The sequence below is a fragment of the Phasianus colchicus genome, chromosome 11, assembly GCF_987193195.1.
Source record: "Phasianus colchicus chromosome 11, bPhaCol1.hap1.1, whole genome shotgun sequence".
Lineage (NCBI taxonomy): Eukaryota > Metazoa > Chordata > Aves > Galliformes > Phasianidae > Phasianus > Phasianus colchicus.
The window spans coordinates 11,151,887-11,169,746 of record NC_143446.1 but is presented as its reverse complement, the minus strand read 5'-3'; the positions used below and the strand labels follow the sequence as shown (position 1 = coordinate 11,169,746).

The 17,860-nt window shown below is 43.6% G+C and overlaps 1 long non-coding RNA gene across 1 annotated transcript; it reads right to left on the bottom strand.

Annotated features, from left to right (window-relative positions):
- Positions 1-4,084: 4,084 nt before the first annotated feature.
- Positions 4,085-14,621, bottom strand: LOC116239464 (uncharacterized). Its single transcript, XR_004169126.2, has 3 exons — positions 14,560-14,621; positions 9,206-9,347; positions 4,085-4,218 (listed from the first exon to the last, which is right to left on the bottom strand). It is a non-coding gene; the product is annotated as an uncharacterized LOC116239464 (long non-coding RNA).
- Positions 14,622-17,860: the final 3,239 nt, after the last annotated feature.

Here is a 17,860-nt window from a genome sequence, read left to right as displayed (position 1 = left end):
TGTGAAATATACAAAGCCAGGCAAAGGCAAACATGATTTCCTAATTTCTATGGAGAGAGATGTGTAAATGGAGGAAAAACTATCTAAGCCCATATATCTTTATTTCAGCGTTCACAAACATCTACATTAGGAACTAAGAATAGCAATGCTATCTCATCTCTCTTCTCCTTATTGTACGTTAATGCTAAAAGGAAGAGGAAAAAGGATGAAAACAAGGTGTTCCTGTTTCAATTGTTCACTACAACATCACAAAAGATTGAATTTAAACAGAAAACAGTAGCCAAAAAATTCTTGTTTACAGTCAAATAAGTTCACAATCTCAATAAAATGAAGAAAAAAGCAGCATTTCATCAAAGCTGGCCAGCCATCAGAAAGCCATTCTGAAAACATTATCCCTGCAAATATACTTCTGTTGTTTTGTTGTTATTTGTTTTTCTTCTGCTATCTTTGCAATTGAACAGGAGATGCAAACATTGTGAGTTTCTCTGTCACTTTTGATGCCTGCCCACAGGTCCTGCACACTGCTACCCCAGCTCTGTCCCAGGCTGGAAAGCAACAGATGCTCTGCAGATTACACATCAGTACTCAACATTAAATAGCCATCCAGGCTCACACAAATTATTACCCCCTATCATGCAGACAAGCACCTGGATTCTGAAGAAAAACCTTTTAAAACAAAAAGTTATGTTACTACCCTCCTTCTTGTGTGATCATACTTTCAACTTGTTAGTTAAACTTCAGTGTTAGAGAAGAATCACTGTCGTGGTTCCCATCACAAACCCATCCAACTGTAACCCACCAGAAACTTCCACTGCTGGTGTCTAACATCTCTGAAACACTCCAAAGAGGAGGCGTCTCCCTGTTCTTCCCAAAACATCTGCCTTTACTCCATCCTAAAAGCTGGCAGAACAGCCCCCCTGTTATGTCTGTCTTTTGCCAAGGAAATAATTCACTGGCACTCAGGTCATATTTGGCCAGGTCTGAGCAGGTATGAATACATCACGTCGGAGGACATTTGCTCTGCAGGAACCTCTGCTAAGTTACATGATTTATTTGTGTATTCAGATCACTGCTGCTTCTCCCACTGACCAGAGAAATCTCTAACCTCCATCTCACCAGGCAACATGAGGAAGGATGCCATGATGCAACATGAGGAATGCCAGCCAAGGGCTGAAGCTGCCTACTTTTGGGACCACCCAGCTTCAGCCAGGACTCAAAAGCTTTTCCAGATTAGGTATAGCTGTGATAGGTCCTATTTAACACACACTACGCACTCCTGCCTCACCCCATCCCACCACATGTAGCTGTCCTATCCAACCAACACTAACTCCATAGCTTCTGCTTTCTGCAAACATCTTTGTTTTTCCTCTCTCCCCTTGATCACCTCTCTGAGGATTATTTTCACTCTGATTATCTATATTTATATATATGTTTGTAACTAATTCCTGTTTAAATGCTTGCTGCATGCTACCTCGCTGTTTCCCCTCACTGGTGTGACCTCTTTCTCTTTCCATCTACTTGGTACATGTAGCTTAGGACTTCTGTTATCCCTGTGATGGATTTATTTATCACACTCTAATGATTCTTCTATCCTTGCTCTGTGTCTCAAAGGCTGGCTTTCGGGAAAGAGGGTGAGAGGTTGCTGTGTAGCAATCTTTGTTTATTTTAAACCACAATAATCCACTTGAGCTGGAGAGGTGGGAAAAAGAAATTCGCATTTTCTTTTTTTTTTTTTTTTTTTTTCCCAATAATAATAAAAAACCTGACGTTTGCAGCACATTAACCTCCCTAGCCAGAAACATCTTCCCAGTTGAGACACAAAGAAATATGCAGCTATGAGATGTGTTTTACCCCCGCTTTATGTCTTGAGTGAACAACAGTATGTGACACATAGATCAAGATAAGTAGCTGTGCAGGCTCGCTTTGCAGCGGGCGAGCTGATGTGATGTATTGCAGGCACAGATGACTTCACAAGTCAGTGCTTTATGCCCTTGGTCCCAAGACCATTCACACCAGGTGTGTGCAGGACCAGTTTCCTTCCAGGCAGTGATCTACACTGAATCTGGCCTGGAAACAGGGCTGCCTTGCTCTGCAACCAGTTGGAGAAGGCAACGTGAAGTTTCTTCGAGTGTTTGGATAAGATTTAACACCAAGTCCTGCAAAAAGAGTCTGTGGATGCAAAGTTAGCCCAGTAGTGTTTTGTGAGCAATTTTGTGCTATCAGAGCAGGCATCCATCACATCAGTGCTTTGCATCATTCAGCCACAGCATACCTGGTCCAGGGCTGGAAGCTTTATATCTGGATTTATTGTATCATCAAAAGGAGGTGCAGGAGTCTATCGGTGGTGGGAAGTGGTTACACATCTGCAGTCCCTTAACAAAGTGACCTGCATCTGACTGGAGTGTGTTACAGAGATACCATCAGTGGGAAGGCGTAGGATACTGTCTGGCTTTTTAGTCTGTGTTGGGGACGAGCAGCAAACATCTGTCACAAACCTTATCAGAGGACAGCTCCTGTTGGACGGCGCACAAATAAAATCACAACACAAGTAAAGATTGTGGAGATGAGAGGCAATTGCTAAAGCATCTGCTAAATTCAAGGTTCCGGCAACTTTCTAGCCATACAAGTTCAATAGCCCTTCATTTCTCCTTCTAATAACTTACAAGCCCATTAAAAATATATATCTATATATTTCCTCACCCCTCGCCCTCCCCAAAACCAAATCTTTAATCAGTTACACCTTTTAACGCAGAATCAGCAGCAGCAGCAATGAGGAATGACCCCTTAGCAGCAGCCCTGGTGAGGCAGGGATTTTTTTTCTTTCTTCCTTTTTCTGTCTGCAGCTTCAATTGTGCCTTTGAAACATCTTTAAGTGCCAGAGCTTTGTCCTTTTCACTTCCTCCTCCTGTTCTTGTATTTTCCAGATAGAGTCACTGAAAAAAGTGTTTTCATTGTTATTAGCAAGTCGTTTCTGCTCTTTCCTAAGGTTCATGTTATCCTCCTGGGTTGCACGGTCATACTCTGCTTTGTGTCTGCACAGTACTTGGCACAAGCACTCCCTGTCCGAAAATGAAATCTCAAGGCACCGCTGCAAAGCAAAAATAGTCAGGGTAGAAGCAATCATCCTTTATAAGAGCTTTTCTCATTCCAAAATATCCCCTATACATAATGTCTCCAACTCAGCTCTTAAATTCAGGGTGACCTGTAGATTTCTAACAGAAGGGCTGAAGGCAGAATGTTAGTCTGCTGATAATAATTTTTATTCTTTTCATTAGAAAACCATACCCATTAGGCAACTGATTTCTATGGGTCTTCTGAGTCAGTGTTTTGCTAGTCGCAGCTCCTAGAAATGTCAGCTCTGCATTGTGGCACGAAGAAGGATGTGGACAGGGGCTTGGGCAGGTTTTCCATGCAGCACTGTCAACACACCTCAGACATGACAGACAGCATCTCCTACTCATCCAGCTGCCCCCAAACTGTCAAAGAGCCCTTGTCCCCAGGAGGCTGCGAGGGGCTGGAGATAAAAAGACAATCTTCTTTCACTGGTAAAGTCAAACTGAGCCTTGACAGCAGGCTTCCAGAGGAGAAAGCTGGTGTATTAATGTCTCGCTATTCTGGAGCAGATCTTAGTGAAAACCAACAAGCCTTACAGTACAAGTTTCAGTATTTTCTGTATAATCCTGCTCAGTATTAGTTATAAATCTTATCAGGTGATAGACTGTTTGTTCTCACAGAAATAAAATAACAAATGGAGTAGAGATTGCAGAGAGCTGACAATCACCAGAGGCAATGCAGCACTCAGGCTCCTTGGGATCACAAGAACTTTTCAGCTCAAGAAGCTTAACAGCCCTTCATTTCTCTTCTCTAGGAACTTATGAGCCCATTAAAAATATATATCTCTGTATTCCCCTCCACCCAGAAGCTTTCCTCCTTCAGCCAGCTGCGCCATTTAATGCAGACTCAGCAGCAATGAAGAATGGTCCTGCAGAAGAACCCCAGGGAAACAGCTTTTTCTTTTTTCCCTTCCTTTCTTCCTTTTTGCAGATCCAGTTGTGCCTCTAAAATCTCTCAGAGCAGCTGGCACCTTGTCATTTCTTTTTTAATTTCTTTTGTGTGTGTGTGTTTCTAGGTAAGAAGAAAGACTTTCATCTTCATTAGGGCCATACGTTTCAGCAGGTTCATTAGGCTCTTTTTTTGTTGCCATTGGTGTGCGGTTGCCTGCAACAAGAAAAATAGCCTCAAACATCATTAGTCTGCTGAAGAAAATTTCAGCGTTCCTTCCTGGGGCTCTGGGAATTTGTGCTCTGTTGAAACTTCAGCAAAATCAAAAATCTGACATCAGCCATCTTCCTTTATTCTTTCTCATGCGCCTTACAACAGACATCGTTCCTCAGGGCCCAATCTTTCCTTTACATAAACTGTGCTGTAGTCTTTAATAGAAGCCAGGGCAAACCCAGGCCCTGATCTTTTTCTAAGGCAGCAACACACCTGCAGCGATCGCTCCCTGAGGTACGAGCTGACCCATTCATCATGAGGGGTGTTGACTCTACACATAAAAATGACAGCCTAAATTGTATTTAATGACATTAGCTGTTTCCCAGCTGATCATTTTAGCAGATTCATTCAGCCGTGCACAAGTTGGCAAAGCTTGGGGCAAAAGGCTGCACCTGGCTGTGCAGAAACAGCCCCTTTGATATCTGAGTGCAGGTGAAACTGGGGCCCAGTTTTGAGAAGCTTTTCATCTCGTGTTATCCATCGGGATGACTCCAGGACCCCACTCTGCTGACACCAAGCCTAATGCACAGATACAGCACGTATGAGTTCCTGTAATCATTTTTGGCTTGCCATCCTCTCCTCAGCATCTGTCTATCTTACATTCAGGGCCAGTATTTTTTCCTAATTTATAAGCTAAATAAATGAATCCCTGACCTCTCAACAGCTGCCCCTCCATGCCCTGCTGAATGCTAGGATTATTTCTGCATGAATTAAACAGCCTGGAAACCCAAAAAGAGTGTGTAGATGATAGAGTTCCTCCAGGAATATTAGCCACTGCCTGAGGCAAAAGATACAAGTCCACGCCAGGGTGCCAAGGAGTCTCTTCTCTTAATCAAACTCCTAATCATTCAGCCCCCAAAGTCAGATTTATGTAAATGCCATATTTATCTAAATTCTCAGCCCACTTTGACCATTTTTATAGAGGACTATAACTCCCATTGGATTCCTCAAGCTCTACTGGCTCTTTCTATTCTTACTGTCTATATGCACACACATACTAACAATGGTTTTCATCTCATCTGCCTTTTTCCAGCAGGACCTATGAATCCCAAGGTTATCCTGCTTCTAATACGCCTCTCCATGTAGGGCCCCATAAAATTTCCTGCAATAAACAAGAGATAATCCTCTGCTCTCCCAGCCACGATTCATTTATCTTCTGCGAATGACCAGGCAGATGACAAGTTGCTGCCCTCATAAACTTCTTAAAGTGCCTACCATAGACATGGCGGGCTTTGCAATGTGTTTAGTTTGGCATTGATCTCCAAGTACATGGTAGAAAGAAATAATCTTATCCATGCAATGAGAAATTGGAGGAGGGGGAGGATGTATTGTAAGCATATTTCATCAAAAAAAAGTCCTCAGAAGTAATTGCTCAAACTAGACAGGGAAGCTAATTGAACATAATAGCAGTGAAAAGGTTCTCTGTACTTCATGACAGAGGCAGCACCACTGGCTGGTTTTAATCTGCCATTATGGCATACGGGTTACATAGAGAATTATTTGCAGCCCTAGGAAAGAGCCTGCAGCCTGGAAGTGTTTAACATAAACTATGTGGCCACCCATACGACTTCCTTGGAAGTAACAAGTGATTTTAGAGACAGAGATTATACGAGGTTGCTGAAGCCAGATTTTTTTCTACTCAAGCAGCTACACCTTTACTTTCCTCACTGAGAGTTTTCACTCTGCTGATTGGTGTTGTGAATACAAAATTTATAGCATCTTGAGTCAGTCTGGGAGATTCAGGGAAAGAGTAAAATAAAATGTAATTTCACATCAAAATAACTCACAGAGGAGCTGCTTCACTGACTGTGAGATTAATTGTCATATTTAATGCATTATAAACCTCTCCTTGTTAATTTATATCAAGTCACCCCAAGATTTCCAGGCTGTTGCACCAGGCAGTCACTGATGCCAAGGTAGCTTGCTGCTGCAATATTTAAGTCTAGCATGGCTATAATGCTTTAGGGTCTTACTGCTCAATTACCGGAGGATCATTAAAAAATTATTTAATCCAATAGCACTGATAATAAATCAATTCTTTGAGACCAAGGTTTATTCTACAATAAATGATTGTGCTTTAGGAGATCAGTTTCAAAACCTTGAAATTTTGCTTTGGCTCACAAAGAGAGGTGCATCTGGACTTTGAAAACCACCCCTGGCAAAGTGGAGACATGGAGACATCACCTTTCCCCAGATCTAAAGCTGACCTTGTGCCACAAACCACTGGCCAGACCATGGAGAGGATTATTCCTATCTGTCTGCCTGCTTCTTAAGGCTGTTTCCTCAACATTATGCGTGAACATATGTTCGTGAAGACAGGAGGCAGGGTGAGCTGATTGTTGAATCTGCATTGGGTTTGTCATCCTTGGAGGCCAGCTTGGCTCTGCTTGCCAGTCAGCCTACCTGCCTCCACCAGGGCCAAGGAGTGGGTTTGGTGATGCTGGTGTCAGTTGACACTGGTGGTAAGGCACTGGCATGGGCTGCCCAGAGAGCTGTGGGTGCCCCATCTCTGGAGGTGTTCAAGGCCAGGTTGGATAGGGCCCTGAGCAGCCTGAGCTGATGGCTGGCAACTGGCCCACCACACAGAACTGGAACAAGATGATCTTTAACACCCCTTCCTACGAAAGCCATTCTATGACCCTCTGATTCGATGGCAGCAATATAGTCAGGGCTGTGTAAAGCCAACATCTGTGACACAGGAGTGAGGGCCAGAAATCTGTTCTCACAAAGGGAATGAGAGAACTCCTTTAAGTTCATCAGGATTTACATGCCATGCTGTATTGCTGCTACCGCCCAGTGAGCACGTTTTCCTTCAGACAAGGGCAGATCATGACAAGCAAAGGAAACCTCTGTTTCAAGCAAATTTAAAGACTATCCATGCATGCTTTAAAGGCACAAATTAACCCCCCCCCACACACACAAGCCAATCAAATAGCAGTGTCATAAATGCAGAGACATCAGAGCACAATATCCCCCACTGACTCTCCTCACATACCATATATACACACACAGTGTTTCGTCTCCGGGTCAGTGGGAAAGTTAATTAGAAGAATGGAGTTTCTCATGATGGAAGATACCACCCTGATATGATTCTGAGTCCTCTCTGTACTTGTGATGAATTACAAATGACAGCAAGGGAAGTGAAGGACAACAGCAGTGACAGTTTGTCAGCCACGCTGGCTCTGCGTACATTTTTGGGTGGGTAGCTTTTTCTCCTCTGTTCACTGTATGCTACTCTCTACAACTCCTCCCTTCTGCCTCCTCTCTCTGTGCTTTCATTTCCCAGCAGGTGACTGGAAGGCAAGAGGGGGGGCAGCCCCTTCAGCATACCTTTGGAGCCAGAAGGGTAAGGCTCAGGCAAAAAAAGGGAAATGTCAAGAGATGTCTCTTCTTTCCTCCAGACTATGCTTCTCTCCATCAATGAAGAAGTCACTGGGAAGACTGGGACAGGGCTTGCTCACTCATGGTTCTTCGATTATTCTTGCATTTTTGGTAGTTATTCATCTAGTGCTACAAAGTTCTCGCTTTTCTCAGATGTGTTGTTACAAGACATGTCTGCTCTCAGCCTGGTTGAAACACGTGTTTTTATTTTGGTTGCCAATGACTGCAAGATAGGCTGATTTGGGAAGGGTAAACCTGGCAGCTGTACTCATTTTTATCAGGACAGCAAACGCTGCAAGTGGTTGGAGCAGACAGCACTTCTCTTGCGCAGAAGCAGATGAAACACGTGGCAGTCCTGACCCTTGATTTTAGGACCACGATAAGGATTTGAGCACTTATTTCAAAGGATGGCAAATTAAATGAATAATGATAGAGTATATGCTCATGAAACAGAGCATGACTATGCTTGAGTGAAGACGATTGGTTGTTAACTCCACTCCTATTAAAGTTCATCTTCTGAGAGGCTACATAGCTGCTAAATAAAAGCTGAAATATATTTCTTTGCCAACTTCAAGGTCATGTTTCTGCAGCATTATGGAATACATTAAAATGCTCAATTTATGCCCCATAACTCAACAAAAATAAAAATGTATCTTATATTAAATAAACCTCTACCAATATCTCTCCCTCTCTAACTTTATCTCCTTGCCCTTTGTATTTAATAGAGGTGGCTTATTTTTTTCCAATTTGAGAAACTTTTCTTTACTATATTTGCTCTTTACTCAATGGAAGTCCTTGTTGCCCCAAGAGAAAACAAACAAACAAACAAACAAACAAGTATATGTAGAGGTGTTATCTTTCCAAGTGAATGACAAAGATCTTGAGTCTCCTCTCACTCACAAAACCCACTGACCAGCTATTTACCGTCTCCAGACTGAAAGAAGAATTGCAACAACCTGAATTTTGTTTGGCTTGTGCCTATGGCTAAGTTATTTGCCTTTGTGTAGGCACGTCACATTGTGTGTAAATAACCTGGTTCCTCTTACTTTATGTCCAGAAAGACTAGCTACAGCCCTTTAGAGCCAGGGCACGGAGCACTGTAGGACAGTCCAGAGACATGGTTACCTGACCAGGAAGGGTGTTCATGGGCTGAACTGCCAAAACAATCATTTCTTTATCACTCTTCTGTTAAGTCCTCTAATTCAAAGAAACCAGCTTCCAAGCATTTACTTCTTCCACTCAGCCTGAACTCCACAGGCCATGTATACTGTGTATATGTCACCACTGAGGGTGGTGAGATGCTGGTACAGGCTGCCCAGACAGCTGTGGATGCCCCAACCCTGGCAGTGTTCAAGGCCAAATCAGATGGGGCCCTGGGCAGCCTGGTCTAGTGGAAGGTGTTCCTGCCCATAGCAGAGGGTTGGAACTGGACAATCTTTAAGGTTCCTTCCAACCCAAACCAAGCTATGGTTCCATCATTTTATGCCAGTGAATTGCTTTCTGCCCCACCTGCTGTGCTAGTGATTTTCTTGGCTCTTACAGAACTTACAATGCAACTGAGAGGCTTTTGTTCACCTTCTTCCTTCTTCCTGCATCCTCTGAGATGACTGGTGGCACCATTTCCTATGATTTTTGCCTGAGCTGTCCTGCCAAATGTTTTCACATTTTGAAGTAGAAGAGGAAGGTGTTTCCTGCAAACAGATTATGAATTGAAATATTTCCCTGAGCTCCCATTCACAGGATTTCTAATGCACTGGGCATCAGCTTAGCCCTCTGATGAATCGAAGTCATTTTGTAAAAATGGCACCTTACTGTTGCATATATATTGCCCCTCTGCAGCTTCCCTGGCATATTTATTCAGTTTACTAGTCAAAACTAGTTTCATGCTACACTAAGCCCAGCAGGGTCAACACCTAACCTATGAAAATCAAGCTGTCTTTTTTCTCTTTGCTTCATACATCATCATCAACCAAAGCTGGATAATAGAAAGCAGGTTTTGATCCCAGAATGATTATTGCTGCTGCTGCCTGGGATTTGACAGGAGGAAAGACAAAGAGGAGGAACATATGAGTTTGCAGTGGCTTGATCCATCAGACGTCAGAAAAACGTACAATACGTTTTGTCCTGTAAAGGAGGGCACCATGTGGACCTGTAAGGTATCTGTGGGAAGGCTGCAGATGCAGGTGTGGCTTGATGTAGATGTACAAAAACACACAGAGAGGTTGGAAGAACTGCAACCCAAGGCTCATGGCAGTAAGATGGCTGATGTTATGGTGAAATGTAGATTAAAAATCATCAAATCAGTGGGCTTCTTGGTTGCATTCAGGAAGGAAATGAACATCAGGAGCCCTGGAGAGAGGACTGTCGTTTAGCATTTGTGTTAAACTTCTGCAGTGAACTCAAGAACCCACTGCCAACTAGGAACAGAGAGTGACTTTTTAATGGACTATCTGGGAACTGACATAATGGAGGACCTTGGTCTTTCAACCATGCCCTCCACTACCTTTCAGCCAGAAGCTTCACAGAAGCTGTGAAACATCTGGGAATAGCTAGAGAATAACTGAAATGTTTGGTTCATGTGAACTGCGGGGAAGGATCTGTCTGCACATAATGCAGATAGGAGAAGAAAGGACTGAAAGAGTAAAGGATGCTTGTATCCAATGCTGGCAAACACCAGACTTGCTGTGTGGAGAAAATCAGGAGTTTTATCCAGATATCCAAAAGCATGTAGGCCATGAATATCTGATTCAGACAAATTACATACTTTAAACTAATCAGTGTTTTCTGCACTTTTTTCCCCTGACTCCTCCTAATTTTCTCCATCAACAGCTCTAAGATGGGGCTGTGACTCTTTCTTAGTAGGTATGGCAACAGTCATCAGAACTGTGCTTTGAAAATGGGCAACAGTCCACGGCTTTTTGTCAGGATCCCAAGGGCACAGGCAAGATGCTTCTGGTAGTATCTGCAGAAATGGGTACAGCAGAGATGGGTGAGAAAGCCAAGACCAAGGACACGTACAGAGTCCCATGCAGATGCATCAACTTCTGTTCTGTGCAGGAGTCACTGAGACAAACCCTTTGGCTGACAAACCTAGCAAAAACAAGCTCAGTTCCAAGATGTCTAGATGTAATTCTATGGGTTGAGCTACAAAAAAAAGAAAACAAAACCTCAGCCTAACCCAAACTAATAGCAAATGAAAAAGACCCCAAGACATAATAAGCAGGAGCTGAAACATTTCTTATTCTCGGTGGAGCAGAAGTTGTAACACAGATGCACTTGTTAAAGTTTTGAAAACATAATTAAAATCATGCATTTCCATTGCATGGCGTACACTGAGCTGCAGGTTCAGAGCTGTGTGTGTTCCTGCACGCCACACCTGCCCTGCAAGGTACATCTCTGTGAAGCTGCAGCTCCAGTTGTTGGTTTCACATATCACTGTGTTTAGCATGCAACCAGAGCTCCTCACCTGCCTTTCACTGGAACTCAGCATGGCCCCCCTGCTATTGATTAATTTGTGCTAATTAAAAGCAGCAGTGTTTCTGCAGAAAAGAAAGATGTGTAAGTGTCAATAAATTATGGGAAATTTCGCAGATTAAAGATTGCCAATTTCTGCTTGAAAATAACTAAACAAATGCTAATGGTTCTTTCTAAAGAGCCCAAATTTGCTAACAGGGCTGCATGAATGGGCTCCTCTGCTCTTCTTCGATTTCAGTGTAGGTAATACTTACAGCGCTTCTGTGTCTAGGTGAGCTGAAAGACTTCATTTTTTTCAACATAGGTGTTTCTGTTTTCAAAGATAATTTATTCATTGCTCTTTGCTCATCGTTGCCAGCTACTCAAGCCAAAGCAATGGGTTGAATCAAGACTTTTAAGTGCCAGCAGTGAGTCAACTCTACAAAACAGAACTCCACAAAGCAACGAGGGAATAAACAGGAATTGCAACAAGCCACCAATGCAGCTTGTTAGCAGCTGCTGGTAATAAACCTGCCTAAAAGCAGGTGCAATGAAGGAAACTTTGTAAAGCTGTAAAAACAGCTGGAGATAAGCCCGGCTTTTAAGGGATGAAACTGTATTCAGGGATTGAGAATGCTTGCTATTTATCTCCTTTGCAGGGCACAGCAGAGTGTGGAGACTTGGAGAAGCTTCAAGGGACAAAAGACATGTCTTAGGCAAGGTACTGCCTTTCCCTCTTCCCATTAATCCTCTCTGGGGATTGCAGGAAGGTGGGAACCAACCACTCCTCTGGGTAGCTGGAGACAAAGGAAGCTCTTTGTGTCTCTGGGTGTGGAGAAATGGCCAAAAGGATCACAGGCAAAGCAAAAAGATCATCACTGATGATGAGCCACAGGCCAACGCTTGGGACAATTAAGTTGGTGTAGAAGGGGATGGAGAAGCTCTCAGGCAGGTTCAGATTTGCGCAAAGCACTGTCAAAAATGGGGAGCTCAGTATCAGTGTTGGATTAATGGTTTGGATCCCCTGGGCAAGGATCTGAAAAGTGCTTTGGATGGCCCTTTTGCATTTCATGGCCTTCTCAACATATACGAACAAATGACAGGCAAAGTCAGAAAACCTACAGCCATCAGTAGTTCTTCTGGCACAGTACTTCGTTAGTAGCTGCCACTCAGGGATCCAGTTCCTTTTTGAGCAGAGATCCGCTACCTCATGCACAAATGCCACCCAGGAGTTCCTGGGCACAGAGAATGATGCTATCCAGCCTACTTAGAACCAAAAGCATCACAAACCCAGCACCACTAATAAAGAGATTCACATCCCTGGGGTGATTCTAGAGATGAAGGACAACCAGACCAGGTAACCAGGCAGCAGCCTGCATGCAGTTTTCCTTTCCATGCTCTGGTTCCTGTCCTAACCATCCTGCTCCCAGTTTCCAATACAACATCTTTTGTTGCTGACAGGAAAACCAAAATATTGCCAGTACAGCTTCAGGTGATTCTGGTTACCAAAAGGAGCCTCCCAGTCTCTACATGATAATCCAGCACAGTGACTAAAATCCAAATCACCTAAGTTTTGCAATTGAAAATTCAGACAGCATCAGCAACAGGCATCTTCAGCATGGACAGTGCACTGACTGATTTCTCAAGTGGGAGGAGAGAATTCCCTGGGAAAGAGAAGGGCTACAATGCCTGACATGACACCATTGAGGCTGATGAAATAGAGGCTTGGCAGTAAAGATGTGTGTGTCATTCATTACAGGTTTACGCTTAATGACAGCCTCTTGCCCTTGATCTTTGGAGCTGTGTGAAGGAGCACAGGGGAGGAAGAGCTTAAATGTCAGCTCTGCACCGAGGCAGGAGAACTCCCTGCATTAGCAGTGGCTGGCCAGGATGAGGTCCCGTCACGGTGGGAGCATCTCATCAGACATGCTGAGAGCAGCCGTGACAAATCAGGAAGCTCCTGCCGTTGGCTTGGTGGGATTAATTAATTTCCACATTGTCGCTGCCTCCAATTAACTCTGAGGCTGCAGGCTGGGACCTGCTGGGTTTTGGTGGGGAGGGATCGACAGGGTAATGAAGGCTGGTGTGTGGGAGCTGCTTGGCAGCACAGGGGCAGGGTCTCATCTGCATGTATGGGAAGAGAAATGTGCCTGGAAGGAAGTAGAAATGCAATATCAGTATAACAGCGCAAAGTCACACAGTTGGATGCCATACAAGTAAGAATTTCTTTTGCAGTGCTGGGGGGAAGAGGGACACCTTTGGAAATTTTTCTCTTGGTAGACACAGTCACAAGAAGAAAACTCATCAGCACAAGTGTTTGTAGAATAAACAGGGAAATGTGCTGCCCAGGGAGGTGGTGGAGTCACCGTCCCTGGAGGTGTTCAAGAACCGCAGAGATGTGGCAGTGAGGAACATTGTTGGTTGGCAGAGTGGGGTTGGGTTGGGTCTTTTCCAGCCTTAATGATTCTATGGCTCCATGATACTGATGGCACTGTACAAGGCAGTAGTAAGACTGCACGTAAGATACTTTGTATGGGTTATAGTTATGGTCAGGTCAAAATAGTTTATGCTGAGAAAGGCAGCATACTGGAAATGCTAAGTCATGGCTTGAAACAGTGATTGAGCACCTGGTGGGAAGGCAGGGCCAACCCAGGGGAGCTCAGGTGCATGCAATGCAGCTGAGTGACTGGAAGGTGTGGAGCCAGGATCCAGCCCTTCCCAGACCTCATTTAAGGGTTGGCAGTGGAGGTAAGGGTAGCATGATGGAGAGTCCTGTGTACCTGAGTCTTTCTGAAGGTAAGCAGTTTCTTTTACTTCTGTACCCACAGTTGTTGTGTGTTAGTAAACTCTCACTTGTTACAGCCTGGGACCTTGTTACCCTGCTGCTATTGCTGTACTTTCCATTGTGTTCCAGGCACTGAAAGGAGGTGTCTGCTGAGAGAAGGCTGTAAGCTAGATGTGGTGGGTTTTAGTGTGTAGGTTTCTGGTGTCAGAAGGTCTCTGGGCTGTAAAAGCTTTTTTTTTTTTTTTTTTTTTTTTTTTTTCTCCTTCCCTCCCCCCTCTCTCCAAAACTGGGTTGTCATATTGATTAAGGTGAGGGATGAGACTTACTTCTCTATTGGTGATGGACAGTATAAGACTGAAAGTGTGTTTTGCTCTGTGGCTCGTATTGCATTTCACTCTTATTGAGGAATGTGTATTTGATCTGATAATAACCTTAAGCTGTGATAAATTCATTTCTATTACTGTTAACCATAATGGCTAGTTTCTCAAGATGAAAAGGGTATTTTTAAAATTGAGGTTCAATTTAACATCATCTAACATGTGAAATTTGACTGTTGTTCATTGTGGGAAAGACAAGAAAACAGCATTTTCAGTTATGGAAATGCTGGAAGAAAATGTTGGATTTTCATCTATAGAGAGATCTATCAAGTATTTTATATAACTAACCGCTTAATGTGGCTCAAATCTCCAGAAGCTGCATTCAACAATCCAGTTCATGAGAACTCTAGACTCTTTTTAGAACCAATCCAGTATGAGATCATAGGAGGGTGGGCAATGCTACACTCATATGTCCAGAAATCTGATATAGGATTTATTTCATCTTCCTGTTTGGAAAAATACATGATCCACTCATCATAGATTTCTTTCACAGGGTAAGAAAGGATGATAGACATTCAAAAGTACAGTTCATTTCATCTTAATATGGACATTAGCATGAGTGTCTCTTCTTGGCTGTAATTGGAGCCTGGGGTGCCAAGCTCAAATGGAAATGTCTGCCTTGCAGAAATAGGATCAAGCTAACTTCTTGCATACTATAGTCAAGGGTCATATTTTTGCTTTCTTTCTCAAGAAAGTTCTGTAATGCTGATCCTATTCTGAATTATTCAGCATTGTTCCAGATGAGTGTCTTCATGTTTCTCTTCAGGACTTCCTTTCCATACCCATGAGCATTGTGCCTGTCTGCTGCAGGCCACCAGGTATCCTCATGACTGCTGTGGGTGCTGTTGCTTTTGGCAATCTCCCAGGCCCTAAGGAAGAAGAGTTGTAATGGTTACTCAACCCAGTAAGCTGCAGAGCTCAGCAAAGAACCCAGCTTCTGATCTGTAGACAGGGCTATCTCTCCACATCCAGCAAGGCAAGCTTGTAGCTGGGTTAGGAGGAAGAGAATTCTTGCCAAGGGAGAAGTGAGCTTTGGATGACCAGACATGCGGAGTTAAGAAATGACAGTGTAACAGGCATTAACTGTGGGTGAGGTATTAAAGCACTGTCATCTGAATTAAGCAAGAAACTCTTGTCTTTTTAAAAGAGTGTGTGCTCTTTTTCCTTGGAAAATGCACACTCAGAAGATCCCTGGGTTGAAGTGGGATGGTTCAAGGGAGACAGTGTGAACAGCAAATTTTTTCCTTCAGCAGATCCCCATGTCCAGATCTGCCCTTCCATCCCTAAGCATAAGAAACCTTATTTGCCATCAAAGATGCAGACACTGCAAAAAGGTTATACAAGAGCCCTGGGGATGGCTCAGGCACAAGGCAAAGGAGCAGCTCAGTAGGTTTGTATACCTAGACATATTGAAATGAATGAGTCATAACCAGAGGGGCAGAAGGTGTCACAGGTTGTGCTACGTGTGAGCAAATGTATATAATAATAAGTTTAGTTGGATGGAGTGGTACTGAGGTGTATCGCTCAAATGGGACACCAAGAACTAGAGCTGTAGAGCCCAGTACTGATCAGATAGGAGGCACAAAAGGTAGTGGTGTGAACCTTGTACCTGTCCTACCTGCTGTCCTACACGGTTTGTCCCCTGGCAGTTCTATATGCAATCACAAAAAAAAAAAAAAATCAAGAAACAGAGCTGTGTCAGCGTTTAAAAAAAAAAAAAAATCATTCTGCACAGGATGTTGGTTTCCCTTTATTGCCAACTCCTCTGGATTCATATCAGGAAGTCTGGAAGCTGCACATCCCTAATGAAAAGCAGAATATATTCATTATTAAATTCAAAATGTTCAAATGCAATTTGTTGCTAACAGATTTCAAGGTCTGTTTGAGTGATCCCCATGCAGCAAAACCACTGCAATACAAAAAATGATGAAGTGATTCCAAGCGAGGCTGGTGCTACATATGATTGTACCAGAACTTGCTCTGGTTTTGCTTTTTGCTCTCTCCAAGGCTCCTGATTCACCCTGAGCATGAAAAGACAATTTCTGTCCCCAGAAGGGTGGCTTCTTAATCTGCTCTTTCCTGCTGAGTTTAGCTGGAAGCTCACAGAAAATATTGTTTATATGCCTGGCAGTTGTTGGCATCTTTGTCATCAGTCAGGCACTGAAGTAATAATAGAGGAGTATTAATTTCAACTATTAAGAAATTCTTTAATCTCCTACATGTCTGTTTGGGGCTTGGTGTTTGAGAACAGAGGCACCATGAGCCTTGTCATCGTGTCCCCTATGTGTGCTCAGCAATGTGTCAGGACCAGGCCCTGTTTCTCCTTCCAGAGTATTACAAGTGGAGACTTGAGTGCCTCTTATTCAGGAATGCCCAAGGATCATCAGACCCTCTCTTCCCAGACTTGCCCACACACCAGGAAAAGTCTTTAATTTCACTAAGCAATCACTTGGAAACAAACCTCGAACTTTCAAACCATGCCAGGAAACTTATCTTCCCCTCCAGGCTGTGGGTGCTCTTCAGGAATTCAAAGGAAAGTTAGGTGCTTTCAAGACATTCCAATACCCTCCCTTTAAGAAGTGCTGTAAAACATGTCTGAGAATCCAATCGCTCAAGTTGAGAATGCAATGCACCCAAACTCAGGGAAAGTAAAATACAAATAAAGGTGAGCATTTACAAAGTCTGACTAGACAACACAGTGGCAGGTGAAGAAAGGCAAGAAAAGGTCTCTTAATCCTCTAATCCAGAGACCAGACCTACAAAGTCTCTTTCCTTCCCTGTATTTAAGTTCCTCTCAGGCAGCACTACTGGCAAAATCTGTAGTGAGGGTCTGGTGATACGGCTTGTCTGCAAGTGGGACTTCTGGGGAAAACATAATGGCAGTGCAATCTAGACAGGCAAGTCTAGAGAGCATCAGCAGACAGCTTCAATATCCCCCTGTCTCTGCTCACTGGAAAGCTTTATTCATGAAATGCCTCTTATTTTAAACTAAAGCAGTGCCTATTATCTGGTCTCCAGACATCTCAGAACAATGTTTTTCAACAAAGCTGTAATCAAGAGCACTGTACTTCTGCAGGCCTCATAGCTCTCTCTATTGCTGGAAAATTGGGGGTTGCTTTTTAAGTTGCTGACTGGAAACAGGGGATGCATTTCCACTTATCCCAGCAGGAACACTTTAGGCCCAAGCTACATTAGAAGTAATACTCTGAGGCATCTTAAATTTTGAAGCCATCTTCCATTTATTCATCGTGAAAATTATTCTCTTGTTAAACTGGAGAAGTCAATTTGTCTGGTAAATATATGGATGGAACCATCACAACCTTCACAGAGGAAAGGATTAGTGTGGACTGGAGGAGCGATGCCTCCAGTGATACCAGAATTCGCATGACCGCATCAGGATGGCACCAAGCCAGAGACAATTCACTGTGCTGCTGACAGGCTGGGTTTGTGTAGCTGCCTGGGCTCCATGCCACTGTACTGCAGTGAGGTGGTGCTGGTCAGCTTGGGTGTGCTAAATAAACACATGCCAGCTGGGTTGCGTACACCTGCAGCCCTGTTCTCCTTCCACCAGCCACTCACTCTGATGGGA